The 16,511-nt window shown below is 45.6% G+C and overlaps 1 long non-coding RNA gene across 2 annotated transcripts; it reads right to left on the bottom strand.

Moving 5' to 3' along the window:
• Nucleotides 1-59: 59 nt before the first annotated feature.
• On the bottom strand, nucleotides 60-16,490 carry LOC140705593 (uncharacterized). 2 transcript variants are annotated; one of them, XR_013543400.1, is made up of 3 exons: nucleotides 16,260-16,398; nucleotides 14,745-14,811; nucleotides 60-199 (listed from the first exon to the last, which is right to left on the bottom strand). It is a non-coding gene; the product is annotated as an uncharacterized LOC140705593 (long non-coding RNA). The 2 variants fall into 2 exon arrangements; XR_012084986.2 differs by lacking the exon at nucleotides 60-199 and having other exon boundaries at nucleotides 14,686-14,811; nucleotides 16,260-16,490.
• Between the last annotated feature and the right edge of the window lie 21 nt (nucleotides 16,491-16,511).

The raw sequence follows: 16,511 nt of genomic DNA, 5'->3' as shown, positions 1-16,511 counted from the left end.
GAGGGGATGGAGAAGACAATCCTGTGGCAGCCCCTGACAAACAAGACACTTCAAAATCATTCCAGAAAAATTCTTTTATTGGTTTTGGAAAAGAGGCTAAATGGGCATCCTCAGCGAAGACAATGGCCTTGTTCATCTCCAGCAGGATGCCTGCCTTCTGGTCCCTCGTATCCCCCTGGGGAAGAGGAAGCTTCGGGCCCTGCAAGAGAAAGAGAGAGAGGAAAACAACTAAGGGGTGAGCTCGTCCAATGCCGTCAACCGGCTTCAACCCAGGCGTATCCACCAACCAATATTCTGGCAACTTCATCCCGAAGTTCCGCCTGCCAACATCCACTGGCTTCCACCACGAAAATCCACCCGTTCATCTCTTCCACTCCGCTTCTGAAGCCAGCCTCCGCCAGCTCCCGAATGCTTGGGTCACACTCACGCCCCAGCGACATCCCCACGGAATGCCAGCCATCCCATTCACACACACAGACACACACACCAGCCACCCCCCTGGCGCACACACACCTTCACTCCACCAGCCATTCACACACACACCTGGGCTTCCATCCACCGATATCCACCAAGCTTCTGCCAGCTGGTTTCAGGAGGCTAACATCCCCCGGCTTCATCCGCCAACCTCTGCCGTCCTCCGCCTTGTGGCCTCAGCCAGCTTCTGTAGGGAGATTCCACCACCTTCTGTCTGCCAACGTCCACTGACTCCCCCCCCGGTCCATCATCAACATCAGGCAGGTTCAAGCCACGGATCTCCGCCAGCCTTGCACTGTTAACTCACAAGCCCATTTGGCCGGTTCAGTTGCTTTCGCGAGAGAACTTGCCTTGGGCAGAAGGGCCGGGTCCCCTGCAGCCGCTGCCGCTCTCTCTGCTGGACTGCCCTCTGGCCACTGGGCTCCCTTTTGGTCTCCTGCCCTGCCCAGCAAGACCCCTTTTATCTGCCAGCAGAGAGGTAGGGCTCTGTGAGGTCACAAAGACCCAGGAGAGTGGGGTTGGGTTCCCAAGGCAGCAGCAGCAGCACCCCCGGGATTGGCTGAGTCCTGAAGATGATGTCAACAGTCCCTCTGATCATGTGATTCATCCACAAAAGCTTGCATTTTGTGACCTTATTAGTGGCCTATAAATGTATCCCGTCACCAATCCCTCTGCTTGTTAAATCTCCCCATGTTGGCCTTCTGACAGGATTCTAGGCTGTTGCTCCAAAAAGTTATCTTCCAGCATTTGCACCAAAAGGAACTTTCCTAAGCCCTGAGCTAGGGGGAAAAATGAAAGTAATAAATGCATAAGGATGGACACAGTCACACAATGAAGCCTTTGACCCTTTTGAGTTGGTTTTTTTTTTTTTTTTGCCTCTTTTTGGACATTTTATTCTTGCCCTTGCCATGAAAAAGATATTATAAGGAGCCCGTTAAGAAAAATACCTAAATGTTTGAAACACGAGTATTTTAACACCATCCCTGCACTATCAAAGATGCAGCTGTGTTTCAAAGACTCTCCCAGCCTTTGGAACTCCCTCCCACTGGAAGGCAGATTTGCCCCATCTTTGCTGTCTTTCCACAAGCCGGAGAAGACGTTCCTCTTGAGGCAAGCTTTCCCTTATGGACTGGCTGCTTGGGTTGGGATCTTGAATGGACTGTTCCTCTTTATTGCTTTGAACGCATTGTTGGTGTTGCTTTTGTTTACTGTTTTTATTGGGGTATTTGTTCCTGTAAATTTCTTTTTCCAGCACCTTTTGAAGCGTGGTTGTCAGAGACTGAACCTGCAACTTCCTGCATGCGAGACTTGCTGCCAGCCTCTGAACTAAGTTGCTCCCATCACATTCTCCATTGCTGGTGCCATCATTAGCTGGCCTTTGGTTATGGATGCCTGGCACCTATTATATGTAGGTGCTTGCATTCTGGTGTTTACATAAGGTTTGAGTAACGTGCCCTGGCTAATTGAAAGGTGCCAAGGAGTGTCTTGGTCACATGCCTGGTCATGTGCTTGATTTGTGCAATCAGGATGTACCCCAGCACTTCATCAATCAGCTGCAGGTAGCCATGGCAAGTTACTCATATCTGATGCAAGTGCCAATGGAATTCCAATTTAAATGTCTATAAATAGAAAATGCTTCCTTTCTGTCTCCCTTTCAGCATTGAGCACATTACTGCAAAACTACTGCAGACAGTTGGATAGACATCCGTTTCGCCCAGGCTGGATATATAGTAGGACCCCTGTATCCACTGGATCAGTATCCACAGTTTCACTTATCCATAGTCTGAAATTTTGAAAATGATTAAAAGAAAAACAGAAAAACAGAAAAAGGTATTTTCACAATGTATTTACCCAAACTGGCCACTACAGGGGGCCTGGGACCTATAGTAAATACTTATCGTTTATTAGCAAAGCTAATGCAAAGGACATGCCTAAAAATTAGGAGTCGGATCCTAAACATCTAAAGGTGAGGTGACATGTTTGCAAATTAACTGATTTTTAAAAAAATCTCAGGAAGCAAAGTAATGGCTAATGGCAACTATTTTAAATCGGTAGCCAAAGATTCTGGAATCTTTCTGTTGTTCAAATTAGTATGGGGAGGAGGATGACCTGATCTTGCTTCCATAATCTTTTAATTTCTTGCACTGTTTAGTATTTTGCAACTTTTGTACTTCCTGAGGTTGCTCACTGCTAGAACCCCGACTGCTGTAAGGTATAGGTTTTTGTTTTGTCTTTGCTTATCCAGAAGTACAGTATCTGGCTTATTAAAACCAACTGCTTTATCTGTGATAACTTTCTTGGCCCAGTATAACACTGTAGTTTAGTTTTCTAAAACTGGAGGTAACTGGAATTTTTAATATAAAAGATATGTAGTGGATACAGTGCCAGACTAGGACACTGGAGAGCAGGGTTCAAATCCCCACTTGGTCACTGAAACTCACTGGAGGAGTGGAACTGGTAAAACCACTGTGACAACCCCAGACCTACTGGAGTATGCCACACTATAATTATGCTGCCACCAACCATTCCCTATAAGGAGTCACACAGACCAGGAATGGATTTTTAACAAACAAAAGAACAAGGTTTATTTAAATAACAAACAGGGTAAATAAAAAGATCAAGTAAATAAGATACTGTAACGTGGCATAGTCCCAACCATATACATACAACAGATTAGCTCCCACAGAACACTTTAAAGTAAAGCACAGACCCTGAACCTATCAGTTCTGGCTACCTATAAAGAAACCTGAACCTATCAGGGATGTACTAACTGACACACAGTTGTACTCAGTCTGACACACAGACTCCCACTCTTCACTCTCCACACAGCTCCCAAAATATATACAGTACAGCTCCTCCCCCTGATGTCCCGCCTTCCACTCCCCATAGGATGGAACTTTCCCTCCAAACCCATGACAGACAGGTACCATCAGTGCTGTATGTGACACCTCCCCTCTTTATAAGTTGTTTTGCAGGGGAAAAGCTAAAGTGCTTTTCTCCAAAAAAACAACCAGGATCAAAACATATAAACAGTTATACATTATAACACAATACCATACTTACTCATTCTAGGTCAAACATAACACTTATGCATTTAAACATAATATTTACAATACATTAAGTTACCTTTATTAATACAAACCAAGCCTGTTCAATAAACAGGTACATTTAACTTTTGGTCACCAAAATATACATAGTCCATGGTTTCTTCGCCGTCTTCACTCGTCGGGTCTTCTTGACAAGGCGTCAGCAACACAGTTCATTGACCCTCTGACCACCTTCACTTCAAAGTCAAAATCTTGCAGGTTTAAAGCCCACCTCATAAGTTTACTATTATGGGTTTTCATTGTCTTTAACCACTGCAGTGGTGAGTGGTCAGTGCACAGAACAAAATGTCTTCCCCAGATGTAAGGTTTGGCCTTCTGAATCGCGTAGACTATGGCCAGGCACTCCTTTTCCACGGTTGCCAAATGTCTCTCACCTTTCTGGAGTTTCCTACTCAGGTAGGACACTGGATGCTGGTCACCATTTTCATCCTCCTGGCAAATAACTGCTCCTACCCCGCTGTTAGACGCATCGGTGTAGATGATGAACTCCCGGTCGAAGTCGGGAGCACGCAGCACTGGATAATTGATGAGCGCCTCCTTCAACCTCCGGAACGCCTTCTCACAGTCGCTGGTCCACGGGATGCGGTCATCAGTCTTCTTCCGCGTCAGATCGGTCAGCGGCGTCGCTATCTCGCTAAACCTCGGGATGAACTTTCTGTAGTAGCCCACCAACCCAAGAAATGATTTGACTTTTTTCTTGGTGTTGGGTCTGGGCCAATCACGAACGGCTTCTATCTTGGCCTCTAGGGGTTTGCTCACTCCTCCCCCTACTATGTGACCCAAGTATTTTATTTCTGGGCTACCCAGCTGCAGTTTGTTCTCTTTGCAGGGCCTAGGCCAAAGCACTTCCTCCCCTGGGTTAAAGTGCCTCTCCCTGGCTTTCTGGTCATACCAGGTTTTCTGTCTGACCTTCTGAGCTTGCAGGTTTTCTGCTGCTAGCTCTACGTTTCTCTTCAGGTCATTCATTAAAGAGTCTATATATGTCACAACATCTTGTGGGTCATCCTGGGTGATCTGTTCCCAATTTTGTTTGATTAAATCAAGTGGACCTTTCACCCTTCTCCCAAACAACAGTTCAAACGGACTGAACCCGGTACTGGCTTGGGGCACTGATCGATAAGCAAACAAAAGGGATTGCAGCTTCTGGTCCCAATTGTTTGGATTCTCCGCCAAGTAAGCCCTAATCATGCGCATCAGAGTCCCATTGAACTTCTCCGTTAACCCATTACTTTCAGGGTGATAGGCAGTGGTTTCCTTGTGTTTAATTCCACAGATTTGCCATAACCGTTTCATGAGCTTCGATGTAAACGATGCGCCCAAATCTGTGATTATTTCTGAGGCAAATCCCATCCTGGACATATACCCCACCAAGGCATCTGCCACTGTGTTAGTTTCAATGTTAGTCAAGGGTATGGCTTCGGGGTACCTCGTGGCATGGTCCACAATGGTGAGAATGAACCGGTTCCCCCTCTTTGTGTCCTTGGGCAAAGGTCCCACAACATCCACTCCTATACATTTGAACGGGGTGTCAATCACAGGCAAAGGGCACAACTTCGCTTTGGTCCTGTCACGGTTATTCCCCTGCCTCTGACACACATCACATTGTTTACAGAACTCCTTGATCTGCTTCCCTATTTCAGGCCAGTAAAAATTTTGTGTGATTCTCTGCTGTGTTTTGTTCACCCCTAAGTGCGCAGCAAACATGTCAGAGTGCCCCCTTTGTAAGATCATGGGGCGATACTTTTCAGGTACGACTAGCTGACTTCTGATCCCATCTCCCCCTTTTGAGATATTCATCAGGGTCTCTCTATATAAAATTCCCTTTTTCTCACGAAATCTCGCTGTGGTTTCAGGTGTTAGCTGGGTGTCTGTCACCTGTTCAAAACACTTTTGGAGAGTGGCGTCTGCCTTTTGCTCTTGGCCAAATTTGCTGTCTGTGGTTAAGGTTTCCACCACAGCTTCGGAACTACCCTCATCTGCTTCAGCCTCGGGCTCGACAGTACCCCCCTGAACTGTCCCCGTGGTAGCTTGTGAGCGTGTAATCACTAGCACCCGTTTCACATGTTCAGCCAGGTCATTTCCCACGAGCACGGCTGCTGGCAGAGTCGATGAAATCGCTAGCCGCCAAACTCCCCTCCAGCCTTGAAAGCTCACAGGTACCTCAGCTACTGGCAGTGAGATCACCTGCCCCTCAATCCCTGCCACCTTCAGGCTCTCATTTGGGATTATATACTCCCTAGGGATAATGTCTGGATGGCACAGGGTCACCTGGGAACAAGTATCCCTTAGCCCCCTATACTGATGGTCAAGTATTCCTACGTCCACCCCTGCGGTCTCAAACAACTGCGAATCTGTCCTAACTAGTAAGCAGCGCTTGACCTCCACAAGAGGACCATTTTCCCCAGCCTGATCAGCAGATGTAGCTGGTTCATAGTGAGTAGCCATGGTAACAGGCTCCCTCAGTGGCAAGGAGCTTTGCTCTTTCTGGACACAGAACACAGCTTTTGGCTTGGTTCCACTCAAATCATGAGGCAAATTTCCCTTTAGCTGCTTTAATTTCTCACACTCTGAGATTAGATGGCCTTTTCCTTGACAGAAATAACATTTTCTGCTGTATTTGGAGTCTTTCTCATCTGGTTTTGGTTTTCCCTCCAAAATCTGAGGTCTTGGTGGTTTCATGTCTGAGGGCTTCCCTTCAACATGGGCCCCTCCCCCTTGCTGGTTTTTCCCTGGTCCCTGAGAGTACTTGCTGTAGGTTTCTTTGGGTTTACCTACAGATTTCCCCTCAGCACCTAAGGGCTTTCTTATTTGGTAAATAAAATCTGCGATCTCTGCCGCCTCTGTCACCGATTTCGGTCTCCTCTCCCTCACCTGGAACTTCAGTTCCCCATGCAGGACTGAATAAAACTGTTCCAGTGCTATCAGGTCTTTGAGCTGCTGGAAGGTCTCTGTCCCCTCCTGAGACAGCCATTTCTCTAGCAACCTCACCAGTTGGGCCCCCACTTGGGTAAAAGTCTGCTCTGGTTTTTTTGTGAGTGACCTGAATCTTTGCCTCAGCTGTTCCGCATTTATCCCATGTCGGGCAAACACCAGTTTTTTAAACTCAGCGAAGTCTTTCAGTAGTTCCACTGGCATCTCTGCATAGACTTCTGCCAGGCTGCCACTGATTAAAGATCGCATAATGGTCATCTTCTCAGTTTCCCTTACTGAGAAGTCCACAAATGCTCTTTCCACGAGGGAAAAGAACACCTCAGGGCAATCTCCCTTGTGGTACACAGGGAATTTCTTCAGGTCAGTTTTAGACAATTGGCCCACCTCAGAATCTCTATTGTTATTATTGTTCTGATTCATCATTTCCAATTTTCTTAACTCAAATGCCATTCTCTCTCTCTCCAATCTTTCTTCTCTTTCCATTCTCTCTCTCTCTAATTCAAATTGTCTTTGTTTCTCTTCCCTTTCTATTTCCCTCATCCTCAGTTCATGCTGTTGGGCTAGGAGCATTTTCCTGAGTTCTGGGTTCTGTTCTCCCGTGCTCTCATCCTGCACTGAGCCAAATTCTTCCTCAGAACCTTGGTCTACCTGTGGATCTCTCACTTCACCCATTTCTGCCCTTTGGCTTCGAGTCAAGGGCATAATCCCCCCCAGAACAGGCTGCCTTCAAAAGTCAAGCCTCAAAATAAAGCGACGACTTTTTTCCTTTTGCCTCAGAAACAGCCTTCTATAGATTGCTGCTGTTCCTTCAGCACCAGGGCCGGACTGGCCATCTGGAAATTCTGGCAAATGCCAGAAAGGCCGATGGTCAGAAAGGCCGGTTCCTGCCTCAGCGCAGAGGCGCTGCATACATCCCAGGCTGCGGCGGATCCTCCTCGTCCTCTTCCTCCTCCACCGCCGCCTCCTGCTACCGTTGCTGCCGCTGCTCTTGCTGCTGCGGAGAAGGCAAGGCAAGGCAGGAGGAGAAGAAGGAGGGGAGAGAATCCCACCCTGCTGCTGCAGGTTATTATTTCAGGGGCGCCTTCTGCGTTGCCTTTCCGCTCCTGCAAATGTCACCGGAGGAGGCAAAAAGAGGAGGACGGAGCAGCAGAAAGCAGGTGGGAGTCGACGCGTGAGGAAGGAGGAGGGCATCGATCCGGAGGGGAACAAAGAGAATCGCAAATCGGTGCACACTCTGGCTTGATCGTAGAGTACAGGCGAAGGGACTGCGTACGTGCGTGCGTGCGTGCGTGTGTGTGTGGAGGGTGGGTGCGCGCGCGCCTGTCGCTCTGCCCCATCCTCAGAGGCATCTCTCTCACACACTCTCTCACACATATACTGTACAGACACTCGGATGCGCGCTCACACACTTTAGGATCCGGAGCCCATTTTCCTTCCAGGAAGGGATCAGGATTTAAAAAAGACTTCTCAGGGATTTTAAAAAAATAAAATACAACGAAAGAGACCCTGCATTGAATTATTTCAAATCCAGAGTTGCTAAAACTTTGCAGGGTTTTTTTTTTTGTCATCCCCCCCTTCCCTGCCGCCACTGCGCGCCCGTTTTAAAAATGCCCATTTGCAACTAAAATCTAAGTAACATCTGATTATGCAACGCGCCCCGCCGTCTTGCTCCCAAATTTCCACTGATTTTTTTTAACAGTGGCCAAATCGTCATGAACTAGTTTTCTAAAATGATCGCCGTTCCTGGAACGCTGCCTAGGAGTTTCCCACCTCCTCGCCCCCATCTTCACTTTCATCTACTATCCGTTTTACAAACCCAGATCGTGGAGGACGAGTAGTTTCCGCAGAGCCTCCGTCGCTCAGACTTCAAAGAACAAACCTGAGCGGGAGGTGATATCAAAGCCTGTTTAGAGGGCTGTACCACTCCAGGGCTCCTATGACTGAATGATATTTGACCTAAATGGGGTTTGGTGAGATACTACACGGTAAACTTTGTCTACGAAGACCTTTCTCTTCAGGCAGGCTTTCCTTTAAATGACTGGTTGACTAAGCGGATTTTGTAAAGGGATTTTTGTATTCTGTTTTATTTGTAGTTTCAGTGTTGCTCTTATTTATAAGTTTTAAGATATGTGTTTAATTTTTTAAAAAAATATTATAATACTTTATTATTTTAACTTTTAACTTTGTTTCTTTTAATACTGTAAGCTGCTTTGGATCCTTAAGGACAGTGGTCCCCAACTATGGACCTCCAGATGTTCTTTGATTTCATTTCCCAGAAATCCTGGCCAGCAGAGGTGGTGGTGAAGGCTTCTGGGAGTTGTAGTCCAAGAACATCTGAAGGCCCTAGGTTGGGGACCACTGCTTTAGGAGAAAGGCGCCATATAAATATTTTAAATCAAATCAAGTAAAAAAATGCCAGTAAGAAGGATCCTTTTCTTTCTTTCTTTCTTTCTTTCTTTCTTTCTTTCTTTCTTTCTTTCTTTCTTTCTTTCTTTCTTTCTTTCTTTCTTTCTTTCTTTCTTTCTTTCTTCCTTCCTTTCTTCCTTTCTTTCTTCCTTCCTTCCTTCCTTCCTTCCTTCCTCAAAACTTGCAAGAGTATTCACAAAGGCTTTCACGGCTGGGATCTAATGGTTGTTGTGGGTTTTTCGGGCTCTTAGGCCATGTTCTGAAGGTTGTTCTTCCTAACGTTTCACCAGTCTCTGTGGTCAGCATCTTCAAAGGACAGCACTCAGTCCCACAGAGATTGGCGAAACGTTAGGAAGAGCAACCTTCAGAACACGGCAAAAGAGCCCGAAAAACCCACAACAACCACTTGCAAGAGTGTTTGCAACAATTTTCCCTGGGGTGGGTCAAAACTGCAACGTGCTGTGACAGCATAATTCACATGCATGGCACAGCTATGCTACAAACACAGTGCATCTGTCTGTGTACATTAAAATAATAAACACATTTAAGTTTCAGGGGGATAGGTAATCAGAGGGGTCTGAGGTGACAGCTATTCCAAGAAGATACTTATGTGCCAGTAATGTTGTAGCCCAAAGGCTAATGGCATCTGCAGAAGAGGGCTTCAGTCCACAAAAGCTTGTACCAAATAAAACTTGTTGAACATTACGATTCCACAGGACACATTGTTGTTATGGCTGCAATTGATTCATACAATTACACCTTGAAATTGCATAGAGACAGTCAATCACATGGTCTCCTATCTACAGACTATATTGATATAGCCTGAAGAAAATGTTTAACACTAAAGGAGGGAGGAGGCCTCTGTTTCCAAATACTGATTGCCATTTAAAAAGTCTTGATTGACTCTTGGGGATAAAAATTGGTTTAAGTATAGATGGGTGTGCACATGGCCTTTCTTCTGCTTAAGGGGCATCTCTGTTTGCTCTTTCACTTGCCCTCTGCCCCATCCCCCTTTTCAGTGCATCTTTTTTAAAACTCTTCTAGCTTTGTCCGTTCTTTCCCCATTTGCTCCAGCCTCAGGGCTATGAAAGGAGAGACACGTCCCTGTGGCAGGATATCTAAATCTAGAGTATTGTATTCAGTTCTGAGCAACACACTTGAAGAAGGATGCCAGTAAACTGGAGCAAGTTCAGAGGAAGGCAACAAGGATGTTCGGGGGACTAGAAACCAAGCCCTATGAGGAAAGACTGAAAGAACTTGGCATGTTTGGCCTTGAGAAAAGAAGACTGAATGGAGATACGATAGCACTTTTCAAATACTTGAAAGGTAGACATACAGGGGAGGGGAAGGATCTGTTCTCGATCATTGCAGAGGGAAGGACAGGTAATAATGGGCTCAAATTACAGGAAGCGAGATTTAGGCTGAATATCAGGAAAAACTTCTTAACTGTTAGAGCAGTAAAACAATGGAACCAATTACTTTGGGAGGTAGTGAGCACTCCAATATTGGAGGCATTCAAGAGAAAATTAGACCACCATCTGTCAGATCTGCTTTGATTTGGATTCCTGCATTGAGCAGGGGGTTGCACTCTATGACCTTATAGGCCCCTTCCAACTCAATTATTCTATGATTCTGTGATTCTATAAATAGACTGCTTGAAGAGGGCTGCATGGCTTTCAGGGTGCCTATCCTTGGAACCAGGACTGCCCCAAGATAACTTTTTGCTTCCCAAGGCAAAGGAGAAAAAAGAACTTCTCGCAGATTTAGGTCATGATACACGAATATCCAAAAGCAGGGGTGTTATGTGGGCAAATATGGTCGAATATCCCAAGGGCAGCTTTCCCTCTATGTGGTAGCAAAAATATAATATTATCAGAGTAAATGACAAACAATTTGGTTCCCTTTCATGACATGCACAACTGGTCACTAGAGGCTGCTTCCTTATCCTGCTGAGTGGCAGGACCAACTCTGGCTAGTACAGATCTATTGTTTCACCATCTTTTAAGAGAAAAGATGAACCTGAACCTAAATGTCACAGGTATGTGATGACAGATCTTACATTCTATCAGAAATTTTATCTTGCATTTTTAATTAGTTGCCATTATTCTGTTAAGTTTTGAAAGCCAGTTGTTCTAACCAAATAAATGTTAGATGATAATAGAGATATAACAGGAATACTTAATAGCAAAATGGCATGCTGTAAAAGTGTGGAAGGCAACATTCTACAGACTCATGAACAATCCCTACAATGGTTGTTGTGGGTTTTTCAGGCTCTTTGGCCATGTTCTGAAGGTTGGTCTTCCTAACATTTCGCCAGTCTCTGTGGCCGGCATCTTCAGAGTTGTCCAGTATTTCAGTATTTTGAAATAGAATTTCATGTCCAGCTTGTTTTAGGGCATGTTCAGCTACACCACTTGCAGTTGTGGCCAGGTATATATCGGAACCACAAAACAAAGCATCCACACCAGAATCAAAGAACACGAGAGACACTGCAGACTAAAACAACCGGAAAAACCTGCAGTAGCTGAACATGCCCTAAAACAAACTGGACATGGAACTCTATTTCAAAATACTGAAATACTGGACAACACCAGCAATCATTACGTTAGACTGCACAGGGAAGCGATTGAAATCCACAAACACCAGCAGAGCTTCAACAAAAAAGAAAGTCGTAAGCATGTACCAATACCACTATACCAGCAACGCCCTTTCAGCACGCCACAGTATCGTGAATGGAGCCCACAACAGGTGGGCCTGTGTCCCTACAGCCGGTGGGCCTGTGTGCTCTAAATGCCAGGGCCGATTTTTGGTCCCAGTCCGGCCCTGTTCAGCACCAACTTGCAACTGTTGCCAGGCAGAATCCACCCCCCTCTGCTAGGCCTCTCAGCAGACAGGCTAGATCACAGGTGTCAAAAGCAAGGCCCGCGGGCCAAATCCGGCCCCCCAGACCTAGACTGATAGCCCATGGAGCCGCCGCCAGCCTTGCAGCCTCCCCCCCTTTTTTTTCAATGAATTTACTCCGTGCCTGCACGGAGTAAATTCATTGAAAAAATGGCTCAAGTTAACAAGGCTACGTCCTCCTTCCGATTGGCTGTGGCGCTGTCACTCCTTTCCTCTCCCTCTGCCCCCCGCTCCCCCTCCCTCCCTCCCTCCCTCCCGTGCCTGTTCCTCGCTCGCTCTCGGCCTGAGGCGAGAGCCGTTTCCAAGGCCGCGCGAGGAGGGGGCTCCGCGCCGCCTCTGTCGCCCCGAGGGGAAGGGAAGGGGAGCGGTGGGAGTTCCTGGCCGGGCTCCGAGGCGGAGGGAGGAGATGCTGGGGGGACGCGGGCGGCAGCGGCCAGCGCGGCCCTGAGGAGAGGGAGTGAAGAGGGAACGCGGAGCGATGCGCGGCCCGGTTGGGTAACGTCGGAGGCGGCCGTTCGACCCAGCCACGGAGAGAAGGGAGGGAGGGCTGGCTGGTTGCTCGTTTCCCTTCCCTTCCCTTCCCTTCCCTGACGTTCCGTTCTCTCTCTTGCTCCATTGGAATGCCTGAGGATTTGAAAGGACTGAAGAAGGCGGGTTTTTTTGCAAGATCCAAGCAGAGTTGCATATACTAAATAACTCTCTCTCTCTCTCTCTCTCTCTCTCTCTCTCTCTCGGCACTTTCCCTTCCTTCACACACACATACGCATTCTCTTCCTTCCTGTAACTCTCTCTGTCTCTCTCTCTCTCTTTCTCTCTCACACACACAGAACCCGGCATTTTCTCTTCCTTCACACACACACACACGTTCTCTTCCTTCCTGTATCTCTCTCACACACAAACACACACACACACACAGACCCCAGCACTTTCTCTTCCTTCACACACACACACACACACACACACACACACACACACACACACACGTTCTCTTCCTGTATTTCTCTTTCTCACACACACACACACACACACACACACACACACACACACACACACACACACACACACACACACACACACACACACAGGCACTTTCTCTTCCTTCACACACACACACACACACACACACACACACACACACACACACACACACACACACACAGGCACTTTCTCTTCCTTCACACACACACACACACACACACACACACACACACACACACACACACACATTCTCTTCCTTCCTTTTCCCACCAAGCCGGATGGGGTCCTTGCAAGGCCATCAGTACAGATACAACCGGCCCTTTGATGGGGACCAAACTGCTGATGCGGCCCCCGATGAATTTGAGTTTGACACCCCTGGGCTAGATCACTGTTACTTCACACAGCTTTGCCTCAGCTCTTTCCCGCCAAAACGGGTTGCCTCAGAGCTCCCTAATCTAGTCCCCAATCTGAGTGTGCACGTTCTTCCACTAGCCTACCTCCCCGTGAGGTAAGCCTAGAAGATTACCTACGCGCCCTCAGATTTTCCCTGACTAGACCCCCCTTGCTATGGGCACACTTGCCAAGGCTTTGCTGGACCACTGGACAACTGGACCAGTCGTATCCCACACGCTGGACACCAATCAATGTGACAACCCCAGACCTACTGGAGTATGCCACACTATAATTATGCTGCCACCAACCATTCCCTATAAGGAGTCACACAGACCAGGAATGGATTTTTAACAAACAAAAGAACAAGGTTTATTTAAATAACAAACAGGGTAAATAAAAAGATCAAGTAAATAAGATACTGTAACGTGGCATAGTCCCAACCATATACATACAACAGATTAGCTCCCACAGAACACTTTAAAGTAAAGCACAGACCCTGAACCTATCAGTTCTGGCTACCTATAAAGAAACCTGAACCTATCAGGGATGTACTAACTGACACACAGTTGTACTCAGTCTGACACACAGACTCCCACTCTTCACTCTCCACACAGCTCCCAAAATATATACAGTACAGCTCCTCCCCCTGATGTCCCGCCTTCCACTCCCCATAGGATGGAACTTTCCCTCCAAACCCATGACAGACAGGTACCATCAGTGCTGTATGTGACAACCACTCCTTAAATATCTCACTTACCTTGAAAACTCAGAGTCACTGTAAATTGGTTCAAACTTGATAACTACATAGAATGTGAGCAATCCATAAGAATTGGCTAGCAACTGAAATGTGATCTTTGCCATTTCCTTATGCCTGCACATGTAATCTGTTGATCACAGTTTGGGGTATCTAGTTGGGATATGGTGAATTATTTAGTTTTGCAACAGGCCTTATATGTATCACTTACGCCTTGCTTCATAATTATTTTCTGATAAAATCTAATGCAACTAATTTGCTCCTGGATTGTGCCCATGAATTCCTTTCAGCCTGAAGACAGCCTAATTTGACACACAAGTTCAGTTGTTGCTTGTCAACATTATAATCCAGGAGGAAGCTGGGCTGCTGTCCAGGTAATTACAATATACAAGTTGTAATACTGTTAGCCCTGTATTGTTTTTTTTAATTGTCATCTAATGAAGTGGAACTATGTTCCCATGGGTGTAGTCTTGAAGTCTGAATGATTTGACCATGCTTCTTCTTCCAATTTTGAAATAATATTTACTGGAGAAGTTCTACAGAAAGTGTGAATATTCTCCAGAACGCAACCAAACAGCCTGAAAACCGACAACAACCAAAGTGTGAATTCTTTTGAGTTATTTGTAGCACTTGATCATAGTTAATTGTCATTTTAAATATGAACAGGATTCAACCTGGATTCTGGAAACAAAAAAAAAAAAAAGGAAAAAAAAGAAAAAGAAAAAGAAAAGAAAAAAGAAAAAGAAAAAACACCTAATTGCTTTAATGAGCATTTTATATATATGCAAGAAGATCACGACCTCTTGTGGTTGAACACCCACAACTCCAGAGGGAAGGGTGACTTCTATGGCTGGATCTGCTGTTGTCCTGAAACAGAATCAAACACACTCATTTACTGTATTAATGGGAAACATTAGAAAACTCAGAAATAGGTTTGAGGCCATGAAGCAATTCCTTTAGTGGATGGAGAGCCCTGGTTCAAGTTGCGTGTTGCGAAACAGGAATCTATCTGATGCCCTCCAGTGTCATTTCCATAACCATGGCAACCAACTTTCCTATATTAAATCAGACATTATACTAACATAACATGAAACAAAACCCAGATACATGTAATATCACTATTATAAGGTCCAAGTTATACAAACCAATAAAAAAGCACAAAAGTTTAAATCAGCAACAATACAGTGGTGCCTCAACTTACGACCATTCTAACATACAACCATTTCGAGTTGCGACCAGCTCCAGACACAAAATTTTGTTTCAATTTAACGGCTGGAGTGTTGAGTTGCGAACAAAAGAGGCAGGGGAAAAAGGCAGGAAATTCAAATTAGAGGGCTAACCATTGGTCGGTGAAGAGCTTCTTTGTAGCTCTTTCACCCGAACGGTTGAGTGTGCATCGGAGACGGCTTTGGATTGCCTGGTGCTGCTTCCTGCTCCTAAGTAAGTATATTTACTTTGTTTTGCAGGGTGGGTTTGGTTGTTTCTGTGCTGTTATGTTTTTTTGTGTTTTTTTTCAGCCCCATTTTGTTCCGATGGGGCTTGCTCTGTTTGTTTGTTTATTTTTAATTACTATTTTTTCAGCCCCATTGCGTTCCAATGGGACTGGCTGTGTGCGGGGTGTTTTTTTGTTTTCAGCCCCAACGCGTTCCGATGAGGCCTGCTGTTTTTTTTTTTCAGACGGAACAGATTAATGGGGTTTCAACGTATTCCTATGAGAAATGGTGCTTCGACTTATGACCATTTAGAGTTACGTCCACCTTCTGGAATGGATTATGGTCGTAAATCGAGGCATCACTGTATATTATAGCAACATTCAAGTAATCAGCAGCACTCATAAAAGCCTGGAAATTTTGCTGTTTTGGGATTGCAACTCCCAGAATTTCCCAGATAGCATGGGCGTATGGGGATTATGGGGGTTGTAATCCAAAAAGGCAACGTTTCCAAACCCTTGGCAGAACAGACACCCTGAACCGGATAGCAAGCAAAATCCAAAGAAAGAAAACAAAATGGAAAAAGAATGAAAAATCCAAAGAAACAAAACAAATTTTTAAATGACAAAAACATGTGACACCTTAAAGACTATTTTATTTATTTATTTATTTATTTGATTTATATCCCACCCCCATCTGGTCTACACCAGCACTCTAGTCGGCTTCCAGTGTGACATAAATACAATAAAATAAAACAAAAATATTACATAAGACAACATTTTAATGTCTTTACCGTGCCACATGTTTTTGTCTTTTTTTAAAATTATGTTTTGCTTTGTTTCTCTGGGTTTTGCCTGACGTCCTTGCATAAATTAATAGTGCTACCTCTTCTAAAACTGTAAAACCGGCTGGGGTCACGGGAGTTGTAATTTTTTTTTTAAAAAAGTAACGTTTTCAAGCCTTTGGAAAGCAACTGAAGAGTGCGAAGGGCAAATCCTAGCACGGAGCTCCGAAAAAAGTCCCCCGCCGGAAGTTGCCACTGGTTTCCATCCCAAACCGATCGCACCGCTTACTACTGCTCTCCTACCTTCTTTTCCCCAAAGGAGGGATTATTTTGGGGGCGGGGCGTTGACGTGA

Source organism: Pogona vitticeps, chromosome 3, assembly GCF_051106095.1.
Source record: "Pogona vitticeps strain Pit_001003342236 chromosome 3, PviZW2.1, whole genome shotgun sequence".
NCBI classification, from domain to species: domain Eukaryota; kingdom Metazoa; phylum Chordata; class Lepidosauria; order Squamata; family Agamidae; genus Pogona; species Pogona vitticeps.
This window is presented reverse-complemented; position numbering and strand designations above follow the sequence as displayed.